At 39.0% G+C, this 26,921-nt stretch overlaps 1 protein-coding gene and 1 pseudogene across 2 annotated transcripts in view; both read right to left on the reverse strand.

Moving 5' to 3' along the window:
- Positions 1-26,921, reverse strand: part of MAP3K13 (mitogen-activated protein kinase kinase kinase 13) — a 160,870-nt gene that overhangs the window by 86,343 nt on the left and 47,606 nt on the right. The window lies entirely within an intron of this gene.
- LOC111173085 (nucleophosmin pseudogene) overlaps positions 1-26,921 on the reverse strand; it is an 87,664-nt pseudogene that overhangs the window by 13,127 nt on the left and 47,616 nt on the right. Inside the window, exon 2 of the transcript XR_016393041.1 lies at positions 1-26,921. This exon is cut by the window's left edge and continues 13,127 nt beyond it; it is cut by the window's right edge and continues 22,636 nt beyond it. The product of XR_016393041.1 is annotated as a nucleophosmin pseudogene (transcript).

The following is a 26,921-nucleotide window of genomic DNA, read 5'->3' on the forward strand; positions in this document are numbered from 1 at the left end:
TATATGAAATTATTGTAGCTGTTAGGACTAGACATTAGGCCTCTCTGCTTGACTATTATACAAATGAAAAAGGATATAAGAAAAATTTTAGACTGGAAGAAATGAGCATAAAAATGAAAAGGGGGTTTTCTGTTTTATAATTGAAAAAATTTTCTCTGACAAAATCTGCAAATTCAAAACACCAATCCATCAAACAACTTGTTATTTGGAGAACTGTGAAAAGAATAATTTTCAAAGGCTAGCAACTCTCATACAAAATAACCAAATCTTATTTTTTCAAAGCCTAGTTATACCAATTATGAATTTAGTGGGTCTTCATTTTCTTATTCACTGCAGTCTTTCATTCTTCATCACACTTCAGCCTGAATTAGAGAATCATAGGAGGTAGTGAGAGATGGACAGAAAGAGCCAATATGATAAGTTTTGCTTCTTCTTTTTTTTCTTAATTTATTTTATTTATTTATTTTTGGCTGCCTTGGGTCTTTGTTGCTGCGTGGGCTTTCTCTAGTTGCGGCGAGCGGGGGCTACTCTTCATTGCGGTACGTGGGCTTTCTCTAGTTGCGGCGAGCGGGGGCTACTCTTCATTGTGGTACGTGGGCTTCTCATCGCGGTGGCTTCTCTTGTTGCGGAGCACGGGCTCTAGGTGCACGGGCTTCAGTAGTTTGGGCACGCAGGCTCAGTAGTTGTGGCTTGTGGGCTCTAGAGCGCAGGCTCATTAGTTGTGGAGCATGGGCTTGGTTGCTCCACAGCATGTGGGATCTTCCCGGACCAGGGCTCGAACCCATGTCCCCTGCCCTGGCAGGCAGATTCTTAACCACTGTGCCACCAGGGAAGCCCCAAGTTTTGCTTCTTAAGAGCACTAATAAAAGTCAGATTAAGGAAAAGTCTACAAAACACAACCAGCCTGAGGTTATTAGATTATCTGTTGCCACATGCCCTATTAGCCCAGACCACCAAATCACTAGTCTAATGGAAGCTTTCTCTTAACTACAAAGAACAATGGCCAAGACAACTTCCTCATACAGAGGAAAATCTGAAAGTGATTTAACCTTTCTATGTCGCACCCAGATATCTCCACCTGAAACACTTCTGATGCTTTCTCCTCCTCCACTGTAGCAGCATCCCATGGGGGTTAAACTTTTATAAAAGTACTATGAAAAAATTGGAATAAAGGTAGATTAACCAGATTGTCTTACAAACTGTCACTTGCCCATCTGATGTAGGTAATAACAAGATTTTAAGAATCTTAACAATGTTAGGGTTAGAAAGGACATTTGAGATCACTAAGAACAATTTCTTCATCTCATATATTAAAACCAAAGCTGAGGGAAAATTTCAAAAAGCTGAGAGAATTGGAATCTTGCCAAGGATGATCTGAAACTGCTACACTGGCCCTTACAGTCTTAGTACAATTCTTCTTCCATTGCATCATTGTCTTTTACAGCAGGTAAATAGAAAACATGTTGATTTTATCCATTTTAATATAAGTAACCTTTTAGATAAAGAAAGAAGGTAGGTGAATGGTTGCATAACAGATCCTCATTATTAAAAACTTTACTATACACCCAGGGTTCAATTCGCCCTCTGTTCAAGGAGGTGCATGAGAATCTCCTGCTGAAGTGTAAAAAGCAAAAGGAGTCTGCAGTATTCCCTACACTGATGGTTCTCTGCCCATTTCATCTGAATGCTAGAACGCATCCTCCTTGTTAACTATTCCTCACCATGCAGTGATTCTCAGTTGTGACATTATGGAAGGACACAACCCCTTACCCCCACCATACATAAACACACATACTTAGAAGGATCTATCCTAATAGGGCAGCAAGCAAAGTTTGAAAAAGTTTCCCAAGCACCATCCCTGCCCTGGCCTCCATCCAGTGGAAAAATCACTAATCCAAAAAAAAAAAAAAAAAAAGTACTCATCCAATAAACAAACGTTTATGAAGTGTCTACTCTGTGCCACGAACAGGGTATAAAGTGCTTAACAAGAGTTAATACTAGGGCTTCCCTGGTGGCGCAGTGGTTGAGAGTCCGCCTGCCGATACAGGGGACACGGTTTCGTGCCCCGGTCCAGGAAGATCCCACATGCCGTGGAGCGGCTGGGCCCGTGAGCCATGGCCGCTGAGCCTGCGCGTCCGGAGCCTGTGCTCCGCAACGGGAGAGGCCACAACAGTGAGAGGCCCGCGTATCGAGTTAATACTAAATACTCACTCAGAGTTTTAGTACTTAGAAGCTGCTGTCTTTATATACCCAAAATGCCTGGCATGGTCAGCCACCATACCCTCAGTTTGATGGCTCCTTAATCTCCTTGAGGAATCTATATCTGCACATAAACCAAATGATGAAAAGGTCCGTTTTTGATTTTACCCCACCCCTGCTCTCTGTTCCCCTCCTACCTTTATTTTTCTCCTTAACATTTATTAAGTTAATAATAAACATAATTTACTTATTCATTGTTTGTCAGCCCCAATAAAATAAGCCTTCAAGAGAGCAAGAATTTTTGTCTATTTTTTCTCTTGCTGGGTCCCCAGTACCTAGAAGTATAGTAAATGCTCAATAAATATTTGTTGATTAAATGAATGCCAACACTTCTACACCTGCCAAGTCCATTTGATATATCCTCACTTCTACCCTGGTCTCCCCACCATTCTCTTCAATCATTCTCCCATGTCCAGTATATTGGCCTCTGTCCTCTACAGAGGACAGAGGACCTCTACAGGTCCTTCCTGTCAGCTACATCTAGGCAAAGTACAGCCAGCCTGGGCACCATGATTAGCTAACACATGATGATTTTCATTCACCTCACCCTCTTATCTTCCACTGCACCTGCTGCACCAACACTTAACCCTATATTACTCCCACTGTCCAACTTATCTTACTGTTTGTCCAGTCCAGAGCATTGCTAGAGAAGATTTAGATTCATGCTAGACTGGACCAATCTCAATGCATGGTAGGACTCAATGCTCAAAATTCATGGTATACAGAAGAAAGAGGATGGGATTAAGAATTATACCTGGGGGGACTTCCCTGGTGGCGCAATGGTTAAGAATCCGCCTGCCAATGCAGGGGACACGGGTTCGAGCCCTGGTCTGGGAAGATAGCACATGCTGCGGAGCAACTAAGCCCGTGCACCACAGCTGCTGAGCCTGCGCTCTAGAGCCCGCGAGCCACAACTACTGAGCCTGCGTGCCACAACTACTGAAGCCCGTGTGCCTAGAGCCCGTGCTCCACGACAAGAGAAGTCACCGCAATAAGAAGCCCGAGCACCGCAACAAAGAGTAGCCCCCGCTCGCCGCAACTAGAGAAAGCCCGCGCGCAGCAACAAAGACCCAACACAGCCAAAAAATGAGTAAAATTAGAAGAAAAAAAAGGGGGAGCATTAATTTAAAAAAATAAGAATTAGAGCTGGGTTTAAAAATTGCGTATAATGTACACTACCTGGTGTCTGGCTGAGTCAGCAACTTTTATGAGGCTGTTTTCTCATCTGTAAAATGGGAGTGGTAGTATTCACTTCATATCTTGAGGATTATATTTGAAATGAAATAATGTACGTGAAAGCTCCTAGCAGATTTACAGGCATGTAGAAGTTGCTTAATAAGTGTTAGCTCCTTCTCTTCCTTTAATTTAACATATTTCACTAACCTCTGATGATGCCCTCACTCTTTGAAAATGACTAACATCTACTTAGCAAGAAAATCAATACTTTCTGGTATGAATCTTAATTTTCTTCTTTTCTCTTCTTTCCATATCAGAATTCTATGTCTTCACTCATCCTGTCTCCTGATTCAGAAATAATGTCCCTCTTCTTTTGTAAGACTAACCCTCTATCCATACCAATAGTTTTCATCCCTGGCTGCACATTAGAATCATCTGCGGAGCTTTTGAAAAATGCAGATGTCTGGCCCCCACCACAGACCAATTAAATATGAATCTCTGGAGGCGGGAGCATGGCATCAATATTTTTTTTAAGTTCCCTGGTAGTCTGCCAAGACAAGTCAGTGGGGGAAAGAACAATCTTTTCAACAAATATCGCTGGAACTAGATATCCTCATTCAAAAGAATGAAGTTGAACCCTTCCTTATACCATTGACAAAAATTAACTCAAAATGGATCACAGACCTAAATGTAATAGCTAAAATTTTAAAACTCTTACAAGAAAACATAAATCTTCATAACCTTGTGTTAGGCAAAGCCTTCTTAGATATGACACCAAAAGCACAAGCAACAATGACAAAAAATAGATAAACTGAACTTCATCGAAATTAAAACATTTGGTGCTGCAAACAATATCATAAAGAAAGTGAAAAACACAACCCACAGACCAACAACAAAAAAAAGCACAAACCATATACCTGATAAAGAACTTGTATCCAGGATATATAAATGACTCTTAAACTCAATAATAAAAAGATGAATAACCTACTTTTTTAAATGAGCAAAGGATCTGAATAGATATTTCTCCAAAACCACAATGAAATTCCACTTTAAACTCATTAAGATTGCTCTTACCAGAAAAATGGATAATAATAGTTGTTGATGAAGATATGGAGAAACTGAAACCCTCATACATTGCTAGTGGGAATGCAAAATGGTGCATCTGCTTTGGAAAATGGTTATTGGAAAAGTCTGAAAATATTAAACATATAGTTATCATATGACCTAGCAATTTCACTCCTAGGTATATACCCAAAAGAAATGAAAACATATGTTTACACAAAAACTTGTACACAAATGTACATAGAAGTATTATTCATACAGTAGCCAAAAAGTGGAAAAAACCCAAATGTCCATCAACCAATGAATGGATAACTAGCATGTGGTATAGCTATTCAATGGAATATTATTCGGCGATAAAAAGGAACGAAGAAGCACTGATACATGCTACAACATGGATAAACTGTGAAAACCTTGTACTAAGAGAAAAAAGCTACAGTTGCCCCTCGAACAACATGAGTTTGAACTGTGCAGGTCCACATATACTCAGACTTTTTTCAATAGTAACTACCACAATACTATACAGTCTGTGGTTGGTTGAATCCAAGTATGTTGAAGAATTGCAGATACAGAGGATGAGTATAAATTACACTCAGATTAACCCCCCCTCACACATTGTTCAAGGGTCAACTGTAGTCACAAAAGACCATACACTGTATAATTTCATTTATAAGAAGTGGTCAGAATAGGCAAGTCTATGTGTAGAGAAAGTAGATTAGTGGTTGCCTAGGACTGATAGTTGAGGGGAAATGAGGAGTGACTGCTAATAGGTATGGGGTTTCTTTTTGCAATGATGAAAATGTTCTAAAATTGACTGTGGTGATGGTTGAACAACTCTATGAACATATGAAAAACCACTGGCTAGGAAAGAGAGACAGAAAGTTCCCCAGGTAATTCTAATCTTAATGTCTATTTACAGAAACCAATTTCTGAACCACAACACTCAAAGTGTATATGGTATTTTACCTTCCAGATTCCTTAGGGGTAAAGATGGCATCTTCTAATTCTTTCTCTCTCCCATATCCTTAAGGAATAATAATGGACACAGAGCAGGAGTATGATATCTTTTAAATGACTTTTTTTAAGTAAAAGAGTGTTCTTGGTGAATGTTTTTTTTTTAATTTTAATCAAAATTGTAAAGAGTCAGGCTGCCACCTGGCAGAACTGATCATCTTGGCTATCTTGATTCATTTAAACTCCCCAAGCAATTAATTCAGCTATAGCACATAGAGAGATGGTAAGCAGACAGTGCAAACCAAACTGACCGGTTCTGCCATTCAAAGTATGGTTGTTTCACCATATAACAGTGGATGTGGCCGCTGGCCCTTAGGAACTATTCTTTTGACAGCTCCCCAGGACACAGCTCTGGTTTGACTGACTTTGTTTACTAAATAAATTAATTCCTACTTCTGGAGTAGCTTCAATTTTTAAACAGAAAGCCATCTATTGACAGTCACTGATACACAGGATTTTATTGTTTGATATTAAACAATTAAGAGTTATTGTTTTTTTTCCCTACAAGTACACCATACATGAAAATAAATATAATCTAGAATACAGCCACTAGGAGTGGAGAGACGGGGAGATTCTATATCCACTCTGTGCCCTTTTTAAAGGGATAGCTTTACTTTAATAAAACCAAAAGGCAAACTGTATTTCTTTCATGGAAATTAAGCTCTCTCTGGCAAAATGTATATAAAAGAGTCTGATGAACATTTCCTAAAAAGTCATAAGGATTCAGTCTTTTGATCTAGCAGTGACCTAGTAGACTTTAATAATTTAAACTAACTTCGAAATTGCTACTTTCAATAGAGGCTCTGAAGGTACATACACAAAAAATGCTGAAATAAGTCTAGGTGTTTACAAATATAGGGAATTTTGTCATTTATTCAACCCAGCAGATTAAAAAATAGCAAAATAGGACACCATAGTTATCTGAGCATAGGACAAAAATCTGGTTTACAATCAGGCAGAAGTTTTCCCTTCTATAACTCTAGTGAGTTCAAATGTACTCAGGAAAACAAAATGAATGAGGGGAATGCCAGATGAGAAATAAAAAGAAAATTCTAAATCCTCAGGTAATTTTGAAATGAAATGAGTTTACAGTTGGAAGATTCATTAATAAGAATAATTCAAAAGATAGCATTAGAGCCATAATTTAGAAGTCTTGTTTCATGAGGAGATTATAATCTGAAAATCTCAAAACTAAGAATTGATTATACAAGGTAAACAAGACAAGGCTAAATGATAAAAAAAAATAACAAGACGTTTTGTGTTCTCTCTCACTAGAAAGAACAACCGGGTACATGCTGCTGTTAGACTATAAACTGCTCTAAGTGAGGCAGTTGGAAAATGCTATTAGATTATATGGGTTGAGGAGCTGCCCCAGGGGTAGAACATGTCACAATGTCACATCCCTCTTCTTTACTACCACAACTTTCACCAGAATCAACCAGAGCCTTGGAAAACAAATTCAGTCACAAAGACTAACTTTCTGTTAAAACTCCAAGCAAACTATCAAACCAACTTAATACCTGGAACATATCAGAAGTTTTCTGTGTTCCCCAGACACAGTGGAATAAACGATTTTCAGTGGGAAGTTCATCTTAGAAAAATGCTCATGAGCATTTCTAGGCATATAATTACGGGATATACTAAGAAACCACTTCTTAGTTTTCATTAGGGGATATTTAACAAATCAGAATTTAAGGATAATTCCCCTTTTGCCTCTGGTGCAGGCTTTAGGTTTTTGAAAACGTAAATAAAATGTACAGAGTGACATAAAGAGCTATAAATATGTATACATATACGACTACAGCTCCCATAATAAAAGCTTTTGGAAAAAAAAAAGATTGAACTGGTATTCATCTTCCCCAAACTGCAATCCCAAGATATTGACTGTTATACAATTATGAAACAAAGGCAAGGTGAAGGGTGAGAAACAACAGAAAGGACGGCAGAAAGGAAGACAAGTGCTCATCAGGCTAGAACCTGCTCTGTCTAGCTGGCCCGGCTTTCTCCAGCACCTTTCTGGTACCAGTTCTGGGCTTCTCCTATAATACAATTCACATCATCGCTCAGAGGGATGAATCTCCCTTTAAGGAAAGCCAAGCCAGCATCCAGAGGTAACGTGCAGAACCGTAAATGAAAAATGTCCACGTCTAGCAGGCAGACAAGCAAAGGAAAACCAGCTGTCAGTTTCAGAGGCTCCTAGCTGTAACGGGGTTTCAGGTTTCTCTTTGCTTCTGTCTGTCTCTCTCATCGTGTCTCCTTCAATAATATCAGTTTTCTAATCACCTCAAATCACAAATACATTCTCCATCTGTCCTTGTGAAATAAATGCTGATGAAACAGAAAAACAGTGCGATACTCACAACAATGAAGAATTCCTACACATGCCGTTCCATTTTCTTGCTTTAAAAAGATGTAAGGTTAATTTAAAAAGCCTTGCAGAATTAGAAAAATAAGGGGGAGGGGGATTCTACCCACACAATCCTCCCTCCCACCGCAAAGGAGCCCGAAGGCTTGCTGACGTCACAGATTCATGAATGGATGTAAATTGGGCTGGTTTAGGATTCCGCACAGACTTCGCTGTGGTGTGTGCTGTGAAAAAGAAAGGGAGGGTCCAGAGCAGCCCCGGCCAATAGACTTCAGGCAGTCATGGCCTGCCTTCTTTCAGAAGGAATCTGGTCACAGAATAAACAGAGCCCACCAATCAGGGCGTCTGCCAATGCCTTAGGACAGACTGGCAGCCTGAGGAGGGAGGGAGGGAGGGGTGTGTGTGTGTGTGTGTGTGTGTGTGTGCAAGCGCTGCGATAGTCATGAAAACATTATTATTGCTACTGAATGAGGGCAGACTGGCAGCCTGAGGAGGGAGTGTGTGTGTGTGTGTGTGTGTGTGTGTGCGCGCGCGCGCGCGCGTATGTGTGTGTGTGTGTGTGTGTGTGCAAGCGCTGCAATAGTCCTGAAAACATTATTATTACTACTGAATGAGGGAATCAGAATTTTGGTGAAATCAGTGCATGCATATAGAAGATATCACAATCTTTTATTCATTAGAGCTATTTTCTTTAACCCTTTTCTTGCTGTTCAACAATGTGCCTGATCTGATGTGATAAAAACAAATCAAAGTTTCTAAAACTGATGCCCAGTAGACAAGTATGCCCTGCACACCAAGACTTGTAAAAGCAAAATAGTAGAGAAATAATAATGGAAATAACAACCTAGCGATTAAGGAAATAGGTAAGAAAATATTACATAAGTGTAATTGTTTGGTAGAACAATATCACCTTGCTGACATTTGTGATGAATCAAAAGTGGGTGTGAAAGAGTAATTTACTGCTACATTTAAATAAGGTAGGACATTTCCTCATTGGTTTATTAAACTTCTGACATTCAATTAAGATGCAGCTCCAAAACAGCTGTTAATGTTTCTTTGAGCTAATTTTTGTTTTAGTAAGATGTCTTATTACTAATAACAAAAACAGCTATAATTAAATTCACCCAAAGAGCTCATGATATTAAAAAAATTTTTCTTATTTAAAAAAATTTAACAGCTTTATTGAGGTGTAATTGCTATACAAAGAACTACTATATTTAATGTGTACAATTTGATAAGCTTGGAACTATGCAAATACCCATGATACCATAATCACAGTCAAGGTAGTAGAAATATCTATTTCCCAGAGTTCCTCATGTTCCTTTGGGTTTTTTGTTATTGCTGATATTGTTGTTAGTTTTTGTGGCAAGAACATTTAACATGAGACCTACTTTCAGCAAATTTTGAAATGCACAATAAAATACCGTATTGTTAGCTATAGGCATTATATTGTACAGCAGACCTCTAGAACTTATTCATCTAGTATAACTGAAACTTTATACGCATTGAATAACAAGTCCCCATTTCCCTCTCCCCTCAGGCCCTGGAAACCACTATTGTATTCTCTGCTTTCATGAGTTTGACTATTTTGGATAACTCGTATAAGTGGAATCAAGCAGTATTTGTCTTTTTTGTGACTGGCTTATTTTACTTAGCATAATGTCCTCCAGGTTCATCCATGTTGTTGCAAATGGCAGAATTTCCTTTTTAAAGGCTGAATAATATTCCATTGTACATACAGTATATACATTTTCTTTACCCATTCATCTGTCAATGGACACTTGGGTTGTTTCCATATGTTGGCTACTGTGAATAGTGCTGCAATAAATATGGGAGTGCAGATATCTCCTTGAGATCCTGATTTCAATTCTTTTGGATATATACCCAGAAGTGAGATTGCTGGATCCTATGGTAGTTCCATTTTTAATTTTATGATACATCTACATACTGTTTTTCATAGCTGCTGCACTATTTTACATTCCCATCAAAAGTGTACAAGGGTTCCAATTTCTCCACAACCTTCCCAACACTTGTTATCTTTTTAAAAAATAATAAACCATCCTAAGAGGTGTGAGGTGATATCTCATTGTGGTTTTGATTTGCATTTCCCTGATAATGATGGTGAGCACCTTTTCATATACCTATTGGCCATTTGTATGCCTTCTTTGGAGAACTGTCTGTTCAAGTTCCTTACTCATTCTTGACATCAGTCTTGGCAATAATTTCTTGAAATGACACCAAAAGCAGAGGCAACAAGAGCAAAAATAGACAAGTGGGACTATATCAAACTAAAAAGCTTCAGTCAACAGAATGACAAGGCAACCTACAGTGTAGAAGAAAATAATTTGTAAACCAGATATATTGTCTGATACAAGGAACTCATACAAAAATACAAGGAACTCATACAACTCAGTAGCAAAAACAAAACAAAACAACCCCCCCAAAAAAAACAACAAAAAAACTTGTGACATTGTTTATTCTTTTTTTTTTTTAGCTTAGTATCGTCAACAAAATTTTATTGGAGTATAGTTGATTTACAATGTTGTGTTAGTTTCTGCTGTACAGCAAAGTGAATCAGTTATACATATACATATATCCACTCTTTATTTTAGATTCTTTTCCCATATAGGTCATTACAGAGTTATTGAGAAGAGTTCATTTTTACTCTTCATTTAAAATTTTTTCAAAGTTACACAGAAATGGAGATTAATATAATTTATTGCCCTGTATCCCATCATTTCACTTCACAATTACCAATACTTTACTAATACTGATCATAACTTTTTTGAACTAGGGGAATGACCTTAAATCCTTGAAACTGGAACAAGGTGGTTAATATAAGGCCTTGGTTATAAGGTGTCCAGTGACCAAGAACATTCTGAACAGATATCTGCTCTCTCTCTCAATCAGATTTTTTGTACAGCTGAGAGAAGGAGAGCGGTTGCCTGTTTCTATGTGGTTATAAAGGGTTCAAACCTGACACTAGTAAGCACTGCTCACTGCTTACCCCACTTGGGGGAAAAAAACACCCAACTTCGCAGGACTATTTTATACACAGGAAAGATGTTCAGTATATTGTTGTATATATTCAAGCAATAAAATATCACTGGCAAACAACATATTCAACAAATTTCTCTAAAGGAGCTTATTGTGGTATGTCACTATGGAAAAGACAGACCAAAGAAATTTACCCATGCGAGATGGGTGTGCTCAAGACCAATGTAGTACTGGTACATTCCTAGTAGGTCTGAGTGCACCACACTAATCTATATCAATCAATATGTCTATGTACCAGGATTATTTTAGAACCCACAAATGGAAAGAAGATGAATATACATCTCTGTTTCCTTCAACAGCAATCAAAGCCAACCAGGATATACTGGAAGAATTGGATTTATTAAAAAAAACAAAGAACAAACAAACACTTCCAAATAATACAGACTAACTAATACAGGCAACCTCTTTGTGGAACATGTCAATGAGATGGCCAAATCTGTTACAGAAGCTAACACATTGCCTGTAAGGTTTGAGAGCAACATCACTACTCAATCAAGGATCAGGGTAGGTCTCTGAAGCAATTCAACAAAACAGAGTATATAAATGCTTCTAATAACAGCCACCTAAGATATTGGTTTAATATGTAATCTGGCAAATAAAAATTAGCTGGCTCTACAGACTTGCCATTTTAGTAAGATGAACTTAGTCTGGGTTAGCATGCCTCCGTAGAGCACAGAAATACCAACTGGGCCAACAAAAACTTCTCTATGTCAAACATCGTGGGAAATCATTGGGAAGATAAGTTGTATCCCCAAATTACAGAAACTGCACAGGTTATTCTTCAAGGAGGCCAATGTTGTTTTAGGGACAGAATTTGGAAGGTAGGGAAAAGGGGCCATGAAAAATGTACATCCTAGAGCAATACTTCCTGAGAACTTCTTGTGATGATAGAAATGTTCTATAATTTGCACTGTCTCATACATTAGCATTTGAAATGTGGCTAGTATGACTGAGGAACTGAATTTTAAATTTTATGTAATTTAAATTGAAAAATAAATCATCACAAGTGGCTAGTGGCTACTGAATGGGGAATTGCAGTATAGAGATATTAAGCCAAGTCCCATAGTCACAAGTAATTTTTTATTTCAGCACGTGGGCATACTAAGTGTGGAGCACTACAAAGCCATTATCAAGGTGAGTAAGCTCTTTAAAGAACCAAATGAACCTCTTCAAATTTCAATAATGACTAGAAGATGACTGGTCTCCTTTACCAAGAAGATATTCAAAACTCATTATTAGGAAAAAATTTAAGAATAGAAGTTAAGGCACAATTATTCTGGCATAAAAATATGAGCTATTCTAGAGTTGGTTTTTTTCTTGAGAAAAAAAAATGTGTTTTTTTAAAGGAAAATGACTCAGCTAAGCCAGAACCTAAGAGAAATTAAAGTATTATGATCCAGTGACAATTTTTGTCATAAACACCAAGAAAAAGAAAGAGTATGATGACCTCAGTGCTAATGCATGAAGATTCAGATTTCCTTCACAGGCACCAATGTGGTTAGAAGCTAGTAAAGAGATCTGGGTTCAAATCTTGACTCTGTTATTTATTAGTTATGTAAGTTCAGGTAAACCTGAGTGTCAGTTTCTCATTATTAGAGGGAGGATGATATGTACAGTGTGGGGAATAAAGTCATTAATAATGTAACATCTTCGTATGGTGACAAAGGTGGTCAAAAGGTACGAACTTCCAGTTATATGATAAATAGGTACTAAGGATGTAATGTACAACATGATTAATATAATTAACACTGCTGTATGTTATATATGAAAGTTAAGAGAGTAAATCCTAAGAGATCTCATCACAGGGGAAAAATGTTTTTTCTTTTTTTTCTTTTGTATGTATATAAGATAATAGATATTTACTAAACTTATGTGGTAGTCATTTCATAATGTATGTAAGTCAAATCATTATGTTGTACACCTTAAATTCAAACAGTGTTGTATGTCAATTGTATCTCAATAAAACTGGAAGAGGAAAAATAAAGTGGGGATAATAGGCTATGCCTATTACGTGAAAGTTAAGTAAAATAGCACATGTAAAGACTTCAGTACAGGAACTTCCCTGGTGGTGCAGTGGTTAAGAATCTGCCTGCCAATGCAGGAGACATGGGTTCGATCCCTGGTCCGGGAAGATCGCACATGCCGCGAAGCAACTAAGCCCCTGCGCCAAAACTACTGAGCCTGCGCTCTAGAGCCTGCGAGCCACAACTAGTGAAGCCCGCGCACCTAGAGCCTGTGCTCCACAATAAGAGAAGCCACCGTGATGAGAAGCCCGCGCACCGCAATGAAGAGTAGCCCCTGCTCAGCTCACAGCAACGAAGACCCAGCACAGCCAAAAAAAAAAAAAGACTTAAGCACAGTACCTGCATATAGAAGATACTCAGAAAATGATAGCTGTTTTTGTTTCATTGTTGTTGTTAGAATAAACAAAATAAAGATTCTTTATTATGCTTATGATAAAGCTTGAACAGATCTTTGCAGGAAATTTAAAAAATATGTATTAGTGACACGTCTTCCAAAGAAAAACTCACCCAAATCATTTTCCTTTGGGAAGCTGAGGAATACTTTCTGAGGTTCTGAAGGTGAGTGGGGGAAAACCCTGAGGAAGTTAAGTGAGGTGACCAGAAATTCTCTTTATCAAAAAAAAAGCTAAATTTTCCTACATAAAGATGTATTTTCATGAACTAATATAAAAAACAATCTGTCTAATAAGTGAGAATGCTAGTCAGAATTATCCACTTCCGTATCAGAACATTAACCCTAATTTTCCCTGTTTCCAAAGTATATGGTTCCTCAAATAACAATTCCTTTTTTTTTTTTTTTTTCCCTTCACTTAAACTATGATAGATTGTGACTAAGGCTCTGAGTGGGTCTTTCTAATCCGGAGAGTCCCAGGTCACATCCCCTACCTCCTCATTCTTTTTATTTTTTTAATTTTTAAAATTTATTTTTATTTTTTATTCAGACAACAATTTCAATATGCACATTTCAATATTCAAAGGCCTCGGCAGACTATTACTTGAACTTTGTTGTTGTTGTTGCTGTCCAGCTCCCAGGAAATGTGTATACGAGAAAGTGATTTTTAAGAACCATCTAAGGAAAAACATTCTCATAAATATTACTAAAATCTGTCCTTGCATCAAAGGAGATAGAGAGATAATCAGAAAGCTACATGCCACCTAAATATCATTAGCTTAGTACTACTTAGCAGAATAACTATCATTGAGCTACACTTCTATGTTATGGTTTTCCTTTTATTATAAGGGACAGCCATATTGCTTTTATGTTGTCCATTATCTTGCATGATGTCTCACACGTAATAATTCACACGAGGAGTTCGTTTTAGAACTCAATACCAGGGACTTCCCTGGTGGTGCTGGGGTTAAGAATCCGCCTGCCAATGCAGAGGACATGGGTTTGAGCCCTGGTCCGGGAAGATCCCACATGCTGCGGAGCAACTAAGCCCGTGTGCCACAACTACTGAGCCTGCGCTCTAGAGCCTGCGAGCCACAACTACTGAGCCTGCGTGCCACAACTACTGAAGCCCACACGCCTAGAACCCGTGCTCTGCAACAAGAGAAGCCACCACAATGAGAAGCCTACACACCACAACAACAAAGACCCAACGCAGCCAAAAAAAATAATAATAAATTTATTTTAAAATAAAGATTATCATACTAAGTGAAGTAAGCCAGGCAGAGAAAGACAAATATCATATGATATCGCTTATATGTAGAATCTAAAAAAAAAATACAAAAAAACATACAAATGAACTTATACGTAAAACAGAAACAGACCCCACAGACACAGAAAACAAACTTATGGTTAGCAAAGGGAAAAGGGTGGGGGGGGACCTGAAACTAACACAACATTGTAAATCAACTATACTTCAATAAAAATAAATTAAAAAAAAAAAGTCAGTGACTTTTATCAATTTGTACTATATATCAACTATTATGCTAAGGGTCCCATATAAATACCTCAATTAATACAATGATTTGAGTAGGTATTTTGATCCCCGTTTTAAGATTTGGAATGTGAGACACAGAAAAGCTAAATAATTTGAAATCACAAAGCCAGTTTAAAAAAAAGAGGGGCAGCAGTTTCCAGAACCTATGCTCTCATTATACTAGTCTGTTTGTAAGGGAAAAATAACTTGACTGGGAGTCTCAAACAAAAAGCATCCAAACAACTGGATATGTTTTCAGAGGAATATGTATAATCAACCATTTTAAAAGTTATGCTACAGTAATTATTGAAGAAGTCCATTTTAAGGGTATGATCCACAGGCCTGTGAATAATCCATGGCCTGGCAGCCTGATCTGTGATAGTAATAATAGGCAAATGAAAAGCAAGCTGTTAGAATTTATTTCATGAAATGAATTGTTCAGGACCACCCAGGCAGACTATATGCACAGAGGCCTAGGAAACGAGGCACCTGAAATATTTATTTATTTATTTATTTTTTCCGATACGCGGGCCTCTCACTGCTGTGGCCTCTCCCGTTGCAGAGCGCAGGCTCCGGACGCACAGGCTCCGGACGGGCAGGCTCAGCGGCCATGGCTCACGGGCCTAGCCGCTCCGCGGCATGTGGGATCTTCCCGGACTGGTGCACGTGTCCCCTGCATCGGCCGGCGGACTCTCAACCACTGCGCTACCAGGGAAGCCCCGAAATATTTATTTTGATGGACTCAGATATTTGACATATTTGTCTTAAAGAATCAAAGTTGTTGTTGTTGGGAAAATAAGAATTTAACAGATCTCATATATACATATATATATGTATATGACACAAATAAACCTACCTACAAAACAGAACAGACTCACAGACATAGAGAACAGACCTATGGCTGCCAAGGGGGAGGGGGTGGGAGAGAGATGGATTGGGAGGTTGGGGTCAGCAGATGCAAACTATTCTATACAGGATGGATAAACAACGAGGTCCTACTGGATAGCACAGGGAACTATATTCAATATCCTGTGATAAGTCATAATGGAAAAGAATATGAAAAAGAATATATATAATATAACATATATATACCCAAATCACTTTGCTGTACAGCAGAAATTAATGCAACTTTGTAAATCAACTATACTTCAATAAAAAATTAATTTAGTAGGCCATGACTATCATTTTAAAAATTAGATGAAATAGAACAGAAAATAGTATATCCCATGTGGTGAAGTTAAGTATATTGTTTCAAGAAACTTGTTATATATGTGTAATGGGACACTATAAAAGCTATGCTTCCCACTGTGAGTTGTGGTACAAAAACTTTAAAAATCACTATTCAATGATATATACATATAACACGTATCTGTTTCTTGTTATTTTTTTATGTCCCATATTATATACCATGCCTTTTGTGCTAAAATATCTTCTTTATATAGTTGTGCTCTTTCAGAGGTTTGGATATCTAATTTCCAAAATAATAATTGGGAACGAATCTGGTCCTAGACATTCTTTGTAAAAAATTTTGTCCTTCACTTTACAATTTACAGAGTACTTTAAAATAGGGTATATGTTAGTCTCATTTTATATGTGAGAAAATTAAGGTTCAAGAAGATGGGCTCATCTAATCCAGCTCTATCTAAACTCTGTAACCTACTGACATACTTTTAAATTCTATCCATTACCTCTTGTCCCTCCCTTATTAAAGATCTGTCTATGATCATTCAATGATTAAAATTTAAAATGAGTTTAAAAAGTGAAAATGCAAAGATGAAAAGGCCAGTTTGTAGTATCAAGGAGCTTTGCTAAGATGAATAACAACACAAAATGGTGAAAGTGCTAAGTTAGGCAGGAATGCTTTACTTGAGGTTGGAGAACAATACCAGAAGGAAGTTAACTAACATTTGGGGGTGGGAATATTCTTCCATGCATGGGACTTTTCTACATACTGCAAAATGTTTAGCAACCCACCCCCCCTCCCCCATGCCTGTAACAGCCCTAGTCTTAGCCATAGCTAAAAAAATCACCCAAGTTATTTGTCTCTGTAGGCACTAGGGGATTGGGCTTCACCCAGTTTGAGGCCTACGGGTTAGGCTACAGAGTGGTGCTCTCTGCTGCCCTCTGTTGACATAGAAAGGTAAGATCAAGCCCTTAGCTGAAAAAAATGTGTCCTGTCCCTCGGAGAAAAATGTCCCAAGAACAGCCTGGCGTTGAGGCTCAGTGAGAGCTCTGGGAATGTGGGGTGAGGCTGAGTAAAGGCTGGGAGCCACTCTTCCTGGTCCAGACTATAGCCAGTGTTTGCCATTTGCCTGTCTTTGGCAAGTTGGCATGTTTGTAAAGGGAATAAAGGCTTGTCTTATACAAACACACCTTGTCCTTTTGCTGCAGTTTGCCCAGGACTTGAACCAAGCCTTCTTCTCTTTCTGATAGAATGATCATTTTGAGCTGGGTGGTTACAGTCAGTTATAAAAGTAGGTAAACTTGAAGGGGGAAGATTTGAGGAAACTGGATATGAGCAAATAGGACAATTCTTCCAAGGTAGTTCTTATCAAATGTAAAACTGGTAAGGCACACACCAGCACTTTTCATTCCCATATTGGATTACAGTGTACAAGTTCACAGAGAAAACACTGGAAGTCAGAGTGGAGAAGATGTTAACACAGAGTCAGTAAAGTGTGGCCTGCTTTTAAAATGAGCTTTATATGGCTACTCATAAACAGGCTCACTCTGTGTAGACCCACACTCAGCACTGCAGTCAGCTCTTTATTATTCACACTAATGAAGGGAACAGAGAAGACAGAACCCAAAAATCTTTCAGAGAAAGATCTGTTTTAAAGTTTCTCATAAATAGAGGAGGACCTTCAAGATGGTGGAGGAGTAAGACATGGAGATCACCTTCCTCCCCACAAATACATCAAAAATACATCTACATGTGGAACAGCTCCTACAGAACGCCTACTGAATGCTGGCAGAAGACCTCAGACTTCCCAAAAGGCAAGAAACTCCCCACGTACCTGGGTAGGGCAAAAGAAAAAAGAAAAATCAGAGACAAAAGAATAGGGACGGGGCCTGTACCTCTAGGAGGGAGCTTGCGAAGGGGGAAACATTTCTACACACTAGGAAGCCCCTTCACTGGTGGGGATGGGGTGGGGGGAGGCTTCGGAGCCACGGAGGAGAGCCCAGCAACAGGGGTGCAGAGGGCAAAGCAGAGAGATTCCCACACAGAGGATCGGTGCTGACCAGCACTCACCAGCCCGAGAAGCTTGTCTGCTCACCCACCAGGACAGGTGGGGGCTGGGAGCTGAGGCTCGGGCTTCGCAGGTCAGATCCCAGGGAGAGGACCGGGGTTGGCTGCATGAACACAGCCTGAAGGGGGCTAGTGTGCCACAGCTAGCCAGGAAGGAGTCTGGGAAAAAGTCTGGAGCTGCCGAAGAGGCAAGAGACCATTGTTTTGGGGTGCGCGAGGAGAGGGGATTCAGAGAACCACCTAAACGAGCTCCAGAGATGGGCACGAGCGCGGCTATCAGCTCAGACAACAGAGACGGGCGTGAAACGCTAAGGCTGCTGCTGCAGCCACCAAGAAAGCTGTGTGCAAGCACAGGTCACTATCCAGACCTCCCCTCTCGGGAGACTGTGCAGCCCACCACTGCCAGGGTCCCGTGATCCAGGGACAACTTCCCGGGGAGAACACGTGGCGCACCTAAGGCCGTTGCAACGTCATGCTGGCCTCTGTAGCCGCAGGCTCGCCCCACATTCCATACCCTGCCCTCCCCACGGCCTGAGTGAGCCAGAGCCCCCTAATCAGCGGCTCCTTTAACCCCGTCCTGTCTGAGCGAAGAACAGATGCCCTCAGGGGACCTACACGCAGTGGTGGGGCCAACTCCAAAGCTGAACCCCGGGAGCTGTGCGAACAAAGAAGAGAAAGGGAGATTTCTGCCAGCAGCCTCAGGAGCAGCGGATTAAATCTCCACAATCAACTTGATGTTCCATCCATCTCTGGAAGACCTGAACAGACAATGAATCATCCCAAAGCTAATGTGGTGGACTTTGGGAGCAACTGTAGACTTGGGGTTTGCCTTCTGCGTCTAATTTGTTTCTAGTTTTATGTTTATCTTAGTTTAGTATTTAGAACTTATTATCACTGGTAGATTTGTTTATTGATTTGGTTGCTTTCTTCCTTTTATATATATATATATTTTTTTTTTTCCTTTTCTCTTTTTGTGAGTGTGTATCTTTATGCTTCTTTCTGTGATTTTGTCTGTATATGTTTGCTTTTACCATTTGTCCTAGGGTTCTGTCTGTTTTTTTTTTTACTATAGTTTTTAGCTCTTGTTATCACTGGATTGTTTTATTGGTTTGGTTGCTGTCTTCTTTTTTTTAATTACTTTTAAATTTTTTTATTTTAACAATTTTTTATTTTAATAACTTTATTTATTTCTTTTTTTTCCTTTCTCCCTTTTCTTCTGAGTTGTGTGGCTGACAGAGTCTTGGTACTCTGGCCGGGTGTCAGGCCTGAGCCTCTGAGGTGGGAGAGACGAGTCCAGGACATTGGTCCACAGGAGACTTTCCGGCCCCTCATAATATCAATCGGTGAGAGCTCTCCCAGAGACCTCTGTCTCAATGCTAAGACCCAGCTCCACTCAATGACCAGTAAGCTCCAGTGCTGGACACCCCATGCCAAACAACTAGCAAGACAAGAACACAACCCCACCCATTAGCAGACAGGCTGCCTAAAATCATAATAAGTTCACAGATGTCCCAAAACACACCACCAGACATGGTCCTGCCCACCAGAAACACAAGATCCAGCTCCTCCACCAGAACACAGGCACCAGTCCCTTCCACCAGGAATCCTACACAACCCACTGAACCAACTTTATCCACAGGGGGCAGACACCAAAAACAACGGGAACTACGAACCTGCAGCCTGTGAAAAGGAGACCCAAACACAGTAAGTTAAGCAAAATGAGAAGACAGAGAAACACAGAAGACGAAGGAGCAAGGTAAAAAACCACCAGACCAAACAAATGAGAAGAAATAGGCAGTCTACCTGAAAAAGAATTCAGAGTAATGAAAGTAAAGATGATCCAAAATCTTGAAACAGAATGGGGAAAATACAAGAAACGTTTAACAAGGACCTAGAAGAACTAAAGAGCAAACAAACAATGATGAGCAACACAATAAATGAAATTAAAAATTCTCTAGAAGGAATCAATAGCAGAATAACAGAGGCAGAAGAATGGATAAGTGACCTGGAAGATAAAATAGTGGAAATAACTACCACAGAGCAGAATAAAGAAAAAAGAATGAAGAGAATTGAGGACAGTCTCAGAGAACTCTGGGACAACATTAAACACACCAACATTTGAATTATAGGGGTCCCAGAAAAAGCAGAGAAAAAGAAAGGGACTGAGAAAATATATGAAGAGATTATAGTTGAAAACTTCCCTAATATGGGAAAGGACATAATCAAGTCCAGGAAGTGCAGAAAGTCCCATACAGCATAAATCCAAGGAGAAACACGTCAAGACACATATTAAACCAATTATCAAAAATTAAATACAAAGAAAACATATTAAAAGCAGCAAGGGAAAAGCAACAAATAACATACAAGTGAATCCCCATAAGGTTAACAGCTGATCTTTCAGCAGAAACTCTGAAAGCCAGAAGGGAGGGGCAGGACATATTTAAAGTGATGAAAGGGAAGAAATCTACAACCAAGATTACTCTACCCAGCAAGGGTCTCATTTAGATTCGATGGAGAAATTAAAACCTTAACAGACAAGCAAAAGTTAAGAGAATTCAGCACCACAAAACCAGCTTTACAACAAATGCTAAAGGAACTTCTCTAGGCAGGAAACACAAGGAAGGAGAAGACCTACAATAACAAACCCAAAACAATTAAGAAAATGGTAAGAGGAACATACATATTGGTAATTACCTTAAATGTAAATGGATTAAATGCTCCAACCAAAAGACATAGACTGGCTGAATGGATTCAAAAACAAGGCCCATATATATGCTGTCTACAAGAGACCCACTTCAGACCTAGGGACACATACAGACTGAAAATGAGGGGATGGAAAAAGATATTCCATGCAAATGGAAATCAAAAGGAAGCTGGAGTAGCAATTCTCGTATCAGACAAAGTAGACTTGAAATAAAGACTATTACAGGAGACAAAGAATTACACTACATAATGATCAAGGGATCAATCCAAGAAGAAGATATAACAATTGTAAATATTTATGCACCCAACATAGGAGCACCTCAATACATCAGGCAAATGCTAACAACCATAAAAGGTGAAATGAACAGTAACACAATAATAGTAGGGGACTTTAACACCCCACTTTCACCAATGGACAGATCACCCAAAATGAAAATAAATAAGAAAACACAAGCTTTAAATGATACATTAAACAAGATGGACTTAATTGATATTTATAGGACATTCCATCCAAAAACAACAGAATACACTTTCTTATCAGGTGCGCATGGAACATTCTCCAGGATAGATCACATCTTGGGTCACAAATCAAGCTTTCATAAATTTAAGAAAATTAAAATCATATCAACTATCTTTTCTGACCACAATGCTATAAGACTAGATATCAATTACAAGGACAAAAAAAAAACTGTAAAAAATACAAACACATGGAGGCTAAACAATACACTACTAAATAACCAAGAGATCACTGAAGAAATCAAAGAGGAAATCAGAAAATACCTAGAGACAAATGACAATGGAGACACGACAACCCAAAACCTATGGGATGCAGCAAAAGCAGTTCTAAGAGGGAAGTTTATAGCAATACAATCCTACCTCAAGAAACAAGAAAAATCTCAAATAAACAACCTAACCTTACACCTAAATCAATTAGAGAAAGAAGAACAAAGAAACCTCCAAAGTTAGCAGAAGGAAAGAAATCATAAAGATCAGATTAGAAATAAATGAAAAAGAAATGAAGGAAATGATAGCAAAGATCAATAAAACTAAAAGCTGCTTCTGTGAGAAGACAAACAAAATTGATAAACCATTAGCCAGACTCATAAGGAAAAAAGGGAGAAGATTCAAATCAACAGAATTAGAAATGAAAAAGGAGAAGTAACCACTGACACTGCAGAAATACAAAGGATCATGAGAGATTACTACAAGCAACTCTATGCCAATAAAATGGACAATCTGGAAGAAATGGACAAATTCTTAGAAAAGCACAACCTTCTGAGACTGAACCAGGAAGAAATATAAAATAGAAACAGACTAATCACATGTACTGAAACTGAAACACTGATTAAGAATCTTCCAACAAACAAGTCCAAAACCAGATGGCTTCACAGGCGAATTCTATCAAACATTTAGAGAAGAGCTAACACCTATCCTTCTCAAACTCTTCCAAAATATAGCAGAGGGAGGAACACTCCCAAACTCATTCTACAAGGCCACCATCACCCTGATACCAAAACCAGACAAAGATGTCGCAAAGAAAGAAAACTACAGGCCAATATCACTGATGAACATAGATGCAAAAATCCTCAACAAAATACTAGCAAAGAGAATCCAACAGCACATTAAAAGTATCATACACCAGGATCAACTGGGGTTTATCCCAGGAATGCAAGGATTCTTCAGTGTATGCAAATCAATCAATGTGATATACCATATTAACAAATTGAAGGAGAAAAACCATATGATCATCTCAATAGATGCAGAAAAAGCTTCTGACAAAATTCAACACCTATTTATGATAAAAACTCTCCAGAAAGCAGGCATAGAGGGAACTTACCTCAACATAATAAAGGCCATATATGAGAAACCCACAGCAAGCATCATTCTCAATGGTGAAAAACGGAAACAATTTCCACTAAGATCAGGAACAAGACAAGGTTGCCCACTCTCACCACTATTATTCAACATAGTTTTGGAAGTTTTAGCCACAGAAATCAGAGAAGAAAAAGAAATAAAAGGAATCCAAATCGGAAAAGAAGTATCACTGTTTGCAGATGACATGATACTATACATAGAGAATCCTAAAGATGCTACCAGAAAACTACTAGAGCTAATCAATGAATTTGGTAAAGTAGCAGGATACAAAATTAATGCACAGAAATCTCTTGCATTCCTGTACACTAATGATGAAAACTCTGAAAGAGAAAATTAAGGAAACATTCCCATTTACCATTGCAAAAAAAGAATAAAATACCTAGGAATAAACCTACCTAAGGGGACAAAAGACCTGTATGCAGAAAACTATGACACTGATGAAAGAAAATAAAGACGATACAAACAGATGGAGAGATATACCATGTTCTTGGATTGGAAGAATCAACATTGTGAAAATGATTATACTACCTAAAGCGATCTACAGATTCGATTCAATCCCTATGAAACTGCCAATGCCATTTTTCACAGAACTAGAACAAAAAATTTCACGATTTGTATGGAAATACAAAAGACCTGAATAGCCAAAGCAATCTTGAGAAAGAAAAACAGAGCTGGAGAATCAGGCTCCCTGACTTCAGACTATACTACAAAGCTATAGTAATCAAGATACTACTGGCACAAAAATAGAAATATAGATCAATGGAACAGGATAGAAAGACCAGAGATAAACCCATGCACATATGGTCACCTTATCTTTGATAAAGGAGGCAAGAATATACAATGGAGAAAAGACAGCCTCTTCAATAAGTGGTGCTGGGAAAACTGGACAGCTACCTGTAAAAGAATGAAATTAGGATATTCCCTAATACCATACACTCCCTGTCTTGCTGGAGTTTCTCCCTTGCTAGCTGAGAGGAAGGAAAATGGCCATGTTGGGGAACCCCACATGGCAAAGAAGTACGGGTGGTCTCTATAAGCTGAGGGACACCTCTACCCAATAGGTAATAACGACCAAAAAAATCAAAAACCAAACAAACAAAAAAACCCAACCCCAAAACAAAAAGCTGAAGCTCTCAGTCCTACAACCACAGGGAACTGAATGCTGTCAGTAACTACACAAGCTCCCCAGTCAAGTTTCCAGATGAGAATCCAACCCTGGCCAACACCTTGATTGAAGACTTGTAAGACCCTAAGCAGAAGGCCCAACTAGGCCATGTTCAGAGTCCTGACCCACAGAAACTGAGATAATAAATGTGTGTTGTTTTAAGCCACTAAGATAATATTGTGATGCATCAATAGAAAACTAATACACCCACAGAATTCAACACCATCCTGACTAGAGACAACTTGGTTAATATAGAAAGCAACTAAAACTCTTGAGGTACACCCAATAAAGATTATAATGGCATACTTGAATACTCCTTTTTATATAAATAATAGTAACATAATAGAGCAAACTCAAATAAGCATGGTTTACAAGCCTAACACTTTGTTAATGATAGTCACATTGAGCAGCAATAATCATACACAGTGCTATGTTAGTTAGTAAGGAGAATTATGAAAAGTATAAAAGATACAGCCCCCCCCTTCCAATATCCTTTGTTTCCTAAGTCTTATCTGTGTCATCTGGGAGTTTCTTTATATAAAGGTCTTATTTCCCAGTGTTTCTAAAATAGCAAAGCCAGAGGAATAGATAAGGCACGCAGAGCAGCTTGTAGGCAGCATGGAAAACTGCAGAAGGGGAGGATGAGTGAATTGGTTATGTATTGAAGCATAACAAATTGCCCAAAACCTAGCAGCTTAAAACAACAAACCTTTATTATTTCACATAGTTTCTGAAGGTCAGGAATCTGGGAGCAGCTTAGGTGGGTGGTTCCAGCTCAGGGTCTCTCAGGAAGTTTCAGTCAAGCTGTTGACCGGGATGCAGTCATCTGAAAGCTTGCCTGGGGCTTGAGGAACTAAAGTTGACCCCTGGACAGCACAGGTTTGAACTGTGCGGGTCCACTTACATGTGGCTTTTAAAAAATTACATGTGGCTTTTCAAAATATTACAGTAATACATGATCTGCGGCTGGTTGAGTATCTGAATGTGGAACTGTAGATATGGAAGACCCATGACTAAAGAGGGCCACCTGTAAGTTATATGTGGATTTTTAACTGAGCAGAGGGTTGGTCCCCCAAACCTTCCCACATTGTTCAAGGGTCAATTGTACTTCCAAGACTGTTCACTCACATAGCTGTTTGCAGGGGCCCTCAATTCCTTGATAACAGGAATTTCTGAGTGTCCTCATGACAAGGCAGCTGGCTTCCCCCAAAGAAAGCTAATCAAGAGCAAGGAAAAAGCTGCAGTGCTTTTTATGCCCTAGTTCAGGGATTAGCAAACTTTTTTTTTTTAATAGATCTTTATTGGAGTATAATTGCTTCAGAATACTGTGTTAGTTTCTGTTGCACAACAAAGCAAATCAGCCATATGCATACATATGTCCCCATATCCCCTCCCTCTTGAGCCTCCCTCCCATCCTCCCTATCCCACCCTTCTAGGTCATCGCAAAGCACTGAGCCGATCTCCCTGTGCTATGCTGCTGCTTCCCACCAGCCAACTATTTTACATTCGGTAGTGTATATATGTCGATGCTACTCTCACTTCGCCCCAGCTTTGCCCTCCCACCCCATGCCCTCAAGTCCATTTTCTATGGCTACCTCTTTATTCCTGCCCTGCAACTAGTTCATCAGTACCTTGTTTTTTTTGTTTTGTTTTTAGATTCCATATATATGCATTAGCATACGGTATTTGTTTTTCTCTTTCTGACTTACTTCACTCTGTATGACAGACTCTAGGTCCATCCACCTCACTACAAATAACTCAGTTTCGTCTCTTTTTATGGCTGAGTAATGTTCTATTGTATATATGTGCCACATCTTCTTTATCCATTCATCTGTCAGTAGACACTTAGGTTTCTTCCATGTCCTGGCTATTGTAAATAGTGCTGCAATGAACATTGTGGTACATGACGCTTTTTGAATTATGGTTTTCTCAGGGTATATGCCCAGTAGTGGGATTGCTGGGTCATATGGTAGTTCTATTTTTAGTTTTTTAAGGAACCTCCATACTGTTTTCCATAGTGGTTTATCAATTTACCAACAGTGCAGGACATTTCCCTTTTCACCACACCCTTTCCAGCGTTTATTGTTTCTAGATTTTTTGATAATGGCCATTCTGACCAGCGTGAGGTGATAACTCATTGTCATAAACTTTCTTGAAGGGCTAAATAATAAATAGTTTAGGCTTGCATGCCATAGAGTATTGTAACTACTTACCTCAGTTGTTTCAGTGCAAAGTCAGCTACGTACAATATGTAAACAAATGGGGACGATATGTTCCAATACAACTTGGTTTATAAAAATAGGCGGCCAGCCCATATAGTAAAGTTCGCTAACCCCTGACCTGGTCTCAAAGCTGCATGCCCTCATTTTCCCTTTATTCATTCATTAGAAGCAAGTCATTAGGGTCCAGCTCACACTCCAGGGGAGAGGAATTAGGCTCTATCTCTTGAAGGGAGGAATAAAAGAATTTCTGGACATATTTTAAAACCATCACAATGGGTTTAACACATAGTAAGCAGAATACGGGTTAAATATTGCATTCGTTTCTTAGGCCTGCTGTTACAAATTATACAAACTGGGTGGCTTAAAGCAACAGAAATTTATTCCCTCACAGTTCTTGAGACTAGAAGTCTAAAATCAAGGTATCAGTGGGGCCATGCTACCTCTGAAGGCTCTAGGGAGAATCTTTCCTCTTCCTAACTTCTGGTGGCTCCCAGCAATCCTTGGTGTTCCTTGGCTTGTAGTTGTTTCACTCCAATCTCTACCTCTGTCTTCAAATGGCCCCTTCTCTCTCTGTGTGTCCTCTCCTCTTCTTATAAGGGTACCACTCATTGGATTTAGGGCCCACCCTACCCAGAATGACCTCGTATTAACTTAAATAATCATAACTACAAAGAGTCTATTTCCAAATAAGGTCACATTCTGAGGTTCTAGGTGAATATGGATTCTAGGGGAACACTATTCAACACCCCCCCAACACACAATAGTGTCCCCTACCAAGTTCTCTGTCCTCACTTCCTGCCACTGCTAGCTCTAGGCTCTAGTCAGAG

Source organism: Delphinapterus leucas, chromosome 4 (assembly GCF_059928025.1).
Source record: "Delphinapterus leucas isolate spDelLeu-1000000601 "Yukka" chromosome 4, BTC_Dleu_Yukka2, whole genome shotgun sequence".
Lineage (NCBI taxonomy): Eukaryota > Metazoa > Chordata > Mammalia > Artiodactyla > Monodontidae > Delphinapterus > Delphinapterus leucas.